The following is a 7,137-nucleotide window of genomic DNA, read 5'->3' as shown; positions in this document are numbered from 1 at the left end:
AAAGAATGGGTAAAACCTTAGATAAACTTAGAAACAAATAGGACAGCATGAAAAAAGGATTGGAAGCTGTATGATCGCTTAATGAGGCTTGAAACTGGAATCGGTGGGACGAGAAGCTTAATCGATGCATCGCCTAAGTGGTGGGAGGAGAAAATAAAGGTAAGATCTAATATTATTTTATATAAGTTATAATTATGATCAGGGGTGTTCACGGTTCGGTTTCAAACCGTGTACCCCCCCCCCCCCCCCACAAACCAGTTATCGGTTTGGTTTCACGATTGGTTTTTTACCTAACTTTCGGTCGGTTAGTTTCAATATTTTCAAACTGTAACGAAAGGTTTGGTTTACGGTTGATACTAAAAACCAACCGTATAAAATCAGAACAGACCATAATAATTTTATATATTGAAGTTTTGAGATACTTCAAATAAATATATTAGACATTTAGACATGATTAAAATTATTGTTTTAACTTTAGTTAAGTTGAAACAAATCGAAAGTAAGCTAAATTTAGTGTGTTTTTAAACATCAGCTTTGCAACATAGTAATTCTCATATTTTCTATAATCCTTATAAATTGTTTATAAATGAAAATTGTAGGGGATAAAGAGTTTGCTAAATTTAGGAACACAAATTTGGAGATATACAAGACGCATTATGGTCCTTTGTTTCGGGATTTTGTTGCCGTTGGAGATCAAGCTATAACTCCTTTACAGTTTCAAAACAATAGCAATCCAAGCAATGTTCGACGTGAGGAAAATATAGAGGCAAAGGAGATAGTGATGAAAATATTTTTGGTGATGATATGCATATTTTTCCTAGTTTCGGTGAAAGTAGTTTCAGTAAGAGGGAGAAGAATGTTGCCAACAATCGTTCAACCAAGAGTAAAAGTTCGTCTCTAGAGAAAAAGATAGAAGTTGTATTAGATGCCATATCACCAAAAGCACACAAACCTATCCACCAAATGATTCCTCCCCAACAATAGAAGATTGCATGAACATTGTCCTCACTTTTCTAGGTTTCAACGAAGGTTCCATAAATTATTCACTAGCATTGCGTTTCTTCCTCAATAAGATAACTCATGATGCTTTTATGTTTCCAAAAACTCACGAAGGAAAGATGGAGTTCCTTAAGTTACTTATGGAAGAAGGACTTGTCGTTTGACATTATGTTATCGTTTGATTTTATATGTTATCTTTTGGACTTGTGTGTTATCGTTTGACCTCATGTGTTGTCGTTTGAAATTATGTGTTATTGTTTGACACTTTGTGTTATCGTTTGACACTATGTGTTATTGTTTGACATTTTATATTTATATTATCATTCAACATTATGTTTTTATCTTACGTATTACTGTTTTGATTTTAAATTTATATTTTATCTTACGTATTACTGTTTTGATTTTAAATTTATATTTTAAATTTGTGTTTTCTTTAATGCCACAAATTGGATTATGTTTTATGGTAGATTATCAACTATATATTTGCTTATATGGTTTTGGTACTACTGTAGGATGGCAATTAATGGTGATGAAGAATATCGGGAGAACAAGAATATTGAATTCAAAAAGTTATGTCTACAAGCTGTGAAAGGGATACTATCTATTCATAACATGCGTAACGCACGAACGCCATGTCACACCTCGGATCACACAGGGAACATTTTTATTAATGATATATTAAATGGCCATCCTAGACGTTGTTATGAAATGTTTAGAATTAATGTACCGGTTTTTAGACAGTTATGCAGAGATCTTGTTACTAATTACGGATTGAAGCAAACACGTAATATGTCTATTGAGGAGTCGGTCGGAATCTTCTTGATGACTTTGGCTCATGGATATACGAATAGGTTTGTGCAAGAAACTTTTAATCATTCCAGGGAAACCATACATAAACATTTCCATACAGTTTTGGAAGCCGTGCTTAAGATGAGTGTTGTTCTCATTAGGCCAGCCGCAAACTATAATGAGCAAGTACCTGCATATATTGAAAAAAATCCTCGATACTATCCAATGTTTAACGTATTATCCACTGCCCCTGTTACTTTAATAGTATTTAAACTTTAACAAACGATTTAATTATGATATCTATTTGTATTTTTAGGATTGCATCGGTGCTATAGATGGGACACACGTGAAGGCATCAGTACCACAGACTGATCAAGCAAAGTGCGTCTGTCGAAAGGGATATGCTACACAAAACATAATGGTTGTTTGTGATTTTGACATGTGCTTTACATTTGTATGGGCCGGATGGGAGGGGACCGCACATGACACAAGGATTTTTAATGAAGCCTTACATAGAACGGACCTTCATTTTCCACATCTAACGGGTTGAAACGAATAACAATGTTATTAATAGTTGTTATTAATAGTTGTTTGAAACGAATAACAATGTTGGTTTTATTTTCAGAGAAAAACTACGTTGTTGATGTCGGATACCCAAATACTAAAGGGTATCTCGCTCCATACAAAGGTACGAACATTCATTCCCATCTACCCGATTTTCAACATGGTCATACTAGTGCTATGTGTGCTCCTCGCGGACTGAAAGAGACATTTAACTATCATCACTCATCATTGAGAAATATCATTGAACGAACTTTTGGAGTGTGGAAAGCTAGGTAGGCGTTGTTAAGAGATATGCATGTTAATTACAAGTACAAACCCCAAGTAAAAATTGTGTTAGCATCGATGAAGGCCGGCATGTTTGATGATGCATTTGACTTTGCACAAGAAGAGTCTTATAATCCCCTTCATGGTCGTACCAGTAATGAAGTTCATGAAGAAGGTTCAAGTACAAGTCGAACGAATGATGATGATATGTATACGGCGTCGATACAAGATGCTATTTCTCAAGATGTGATGGATTCGAGGTTGAATGTGTTGTGATATATTTTTAGGAATTCTTTTGTGAATTATTTGCATTATGCGTGAATTTACTTTGAAATTAACAAGTTGTAATATTGACTTGAATTATCTAATATAATAGATGAAAGTAACACAAACACTAAATATTTCATAACAGTTTATACTATATATTTTGTAATTTTTTAAATTATCATTTTTGTCTAAAAAATGTTAAGTATATAATATTGTGTGTAAAATTAGCAAAAATATATGAATGTCCTTTTTGGTCATTTCACATAAAAAAGCTAAGCCAAACACTCTTTACAAAAGTATCTTATATGTTTTTTGACCTTTTCCAGTATAAAAGCTAATCCAAACACTTTTTTTAAAAACTGCTTTTGAAAAAGCCACAAGGCAAAAAGCACTTTTGCCAAAAGCACTTCTGAAGTTAAATAAGCTCACCCAAACACACCCTTAATTTGCTTGTCGGTAACTTTAACGGTCGAAAAATCGACTTTTAAACGTGAATCGACTCGACAATTAGGGATTGTTTTAGAACAGCCCCTAAAGTCATAAAATACTTATGCGTAACATAAGTTAATGTATAAAATGAGGACAAGATAGTGAAACTTGATCCTAGACGGTTCGTGTAGCGAAAACCGACACGAAAACATTAAAATTTGTTATTTTAAGAAAATATTAACTAAAATGAAAAATAAAGTATTTTTATAAAATAACTAAAAAACTTAACTATTTTATATAAAAAGTGTTTAAAAAAATTCAAAATATAAAGTTTCTTACAAAAAGTTAGCCGGTTCGCCTTTAAACACGAAACCGGCAAAACCAACCAAAACCGACAAAAACGACACCATAATCATAACATGAATAAACTTATAATGTTAAAGTATTCCAACAACTAAAACTCTATTTTTATAAAAATAAATAACATTAAAATAATATAATTATTAGTTATATGCTAAATAGGATAATCATTAATTAATGTTGCTTGTTTATCTTTTAATTGCTAGACAAATAGAGATATAAAATAAGAGCATTAAGCACGCAATTTCTAACACATTATAGCCCTCTATTATTATTATAAGTCTAACTTACTAATTTATATGCACATAAAACACTTATGTAAACTCATAATGTACATAGATATTACTATTAACTATTAGTTAAAGATTATTTTTTTTACCAAACTTGAGTTTTAGTATAGTTTTATTACTGAAAATATACACTTTTATTTCAAGTTTTATAAACTTTATGTTTTTAAACCGTTTCTTCGGTTTTATTGGTTCCGCGTTTAACGGCGAACCGGTTAATGTTTTGTATAAATATTTTATGGTTTTAAGTATGAAAACACTTTTTATAGTTAAAATATATAGGTTTTAAAGTTTAGTTTATAAAAATATTTTTGTTTTCGGTTTCGTTAACATTTACATAAAATTGTCATTTTAACGGTTTCGCGTCGTGTTTCGCGACTTGAACCACCTAAGATCAAGTTTTACCAACTTGGTCGTATTATATACATTATAATATGCGTTATATGTTTAAAATTTGGTTTTTCTAGCTGTTTTAAAACAGTTTTTGAAACTCTTTCGGTTTTGCATCGAAAAGTCATATTTTCGACCATTTAAGTATAAAATATCTAATCATTTTTGAATTATTGTAGCACTTAAACATGTCATAAAAATCCAGAATTCTTATCATAAAATTAAGTTATTGTTTTATGTTTTTATAATATGCTAAATATTATATATATATATATATATATATATATATATATATATGAAGGTTAGAATAAAAAGAGGAAAATTTCTAAGAAGTGTAGGAAGTCACCATAAGTTGGACAAGTGGCATAAAATAGATTAACACTCTAAGGTTATTTTAGACTTTTGTTATTCTATTAAATATGGCAATTAGTGGTTATTGTTTTCCTGACTATTTGGATCTTACCATCTCAACTGCAGGTTCGTCACAACCAGATCTCCGTCCAATATACATAAAATAATTCATGCCATTCATCATCCTCATAATCATGTTGACATTTTTTTTCAGAAAAGATAAAAACAATTGCTCCTCAAAAAAGCTCAAAGGTATGGCATATTATTTTTTATTAAATACTTTTTACTTAGGAACAAGGAATTGATAACGATGTTACTGGATATAGTATTGCAAATCGATTATTAGTGCAAATCTTGGAGGTTTCTATGACTTGCAAATTAAATTTGCAAACAGTATCCGCCTGAAAAAGCGTGGTGTAGGAACACGGCGGTGTACGGCCGGAATATGGCGGAACACGGCGGTGTGGTGTACAGAGGTGGCGAAACATGACTGTTATAGCAGAACACGGCGGTTTACCGACAGCGGAGGTGGAGGGTGGTGACAGTGGAGTGGGGGTGTACGTCGGCGGAGGTGGTGGTGACGGCGGAGGTGAATGAAACATCGCCGGTTTAATATGCTATGCTTTAATATATATTTTTTGTAGCTAGAATTAATACTAATTATGTTTTATTTATTGGTGTGTTTTTGTTAAGTGTGTTTTTGTTCTTGGTGTTCTTAGTGTCTTGGTGTTCTTGATGTTGTGTTTTAAATATGGATTAATAGTTGGTGTTGTGTTTTAAAACACACTGTAATACATATTACGATGTGTTTTTGGTGTTATAATTTAATTTTGTTTCCATATATAATACAACACACTAGACAATTATGCCCTTAGAGTGTTATAAAACAACTATTAAAATAAAACACACCGCCTAAAAAACACATTTTCCATCTAGACCATCAGATCATCAAATTTAATGCACTAGATTACTTCTTACACTTTTTAGACACACTCCACTTCTTATTATAACTCCACCCTATAACCCTATATATATATATATATATATGTAATTTATGGATGACCAAATATACATTTTATGCATAGTTTAAGATATAAAACTATATATGGACTAACTTATATAACAATTATCAACATGGATCATCATTTAAACTTAGCATTTCTAAGTAACTAGTTAACAAAACACAAACATGTATAGACATACATGCTCACAGCCACACACACATCTTCAAAAGTTCCATTATTTACATCTGATTTGATGGCTTGAGAGAATGAAACCTCCATTTACAAATAAAGCAATCTGGTGGCTTGAGAGAATATAGGGAGCAATCAGAAGACTTTTAAAGGTTTCGTTTATATATATTTAATGAACTTATAGGTCCTTAGTAGCGTTGACAAAGAAGAACAGCCGGTTAAAAGACAACGAATCTTTTTATTTCTATCTTCATTATATAGATTTTTCTATAGAATAATGAATCATAATGAAAATTTTAGGCCAGGTTGACAAGCCTCTTGCTCTGAGGTGCGAAGATCAAGATATCTTTTTTATGACTTCCCTTTCACTTAGCGATCCCGGCCCAGAAAAGTGACCGACCAGGGCCCTCTTGATGAATGAAAGAAAGGCTTTAGGAGCCCTGTAAGCCCATACCTCTGCAGAGTGGATTGTTCAACACCTGCGGCACAAACCCATTTTTGACCTATTGGTCCTAGTATCATAGGCGACCGAACAGCCGCCCCCTAATTGCTAGACCGACCTGCTATAATAATTCCATAAACACCTAGCGAAGATATGGCAAACAAATAAAGTAGCCCTATGTTCGGATCTGACAATACCATACCATAATCAAAAGATACAACGGACCGACCGACCAGACTTAACATAAATGTAGCCACTGGAGCCATTCTAAAAAGGGAGAAATTTGCACTACTTGGTGAAATAGGTTCTTTTATAATCAATTTAAAACCATCTGTTAGAGGTTGTAATAATCCAAACAATCCCACTACATCAGGACCCTTTCGACGTTGCACAAAAGCCATTACTTTACGTTCAGCTAGCACTAAAAAGGTAAGATTTAATATTAAGATAAGATTATTTTGTTACAACTAACTAAATGACCCGTTATAATCTACCTATTATAATAAAGTAAAATAAATGTCAACACTTGTCATGTTTTGGTTAATTCTCACAATTTTTTCCCCTCCAAAACTAATATATCCTAATGTATGTAATAAATCAATAATGATTCACTTTCCTTTTACACTATATTTATATAATATGTATATATTTTTATAAATATAAATATTAACATATTATTTTACTATATTTCAAAATACTTGGTGAATTTCAAAAATTAACAACAAATCATGTTTCTCAAATGAAAATTGTTTCGGGTTTTTTGTGGAACTTAAATTTGATTTTATGGGTCAAAAGTTGGTAA

The sequence above is a fragment of the Bidens hawaiensis genome, unplaced genomic scaffold, assembly GCF_021521415.1.
Source record: "Bidens hawaiensis isolate Kalapana, Puna unplaced genomic scaffold, B.hawaiensis_p1.1 tig00039015_1, whole genome shotgun sequence".
In the NCBI taxonomy this organism is placed as follows: domain Eukaryota; kingdom Viridiplantae; phylum Streptophyta; class Magnoliopsida; order Asterales; family Asteraceae; genus Bidens; species Bidens hawaiensis.
The sequence above is the reverse complement of the archived record's forward strand: the minus strand, read 5'-3'. Positions refer to the sequence as shown.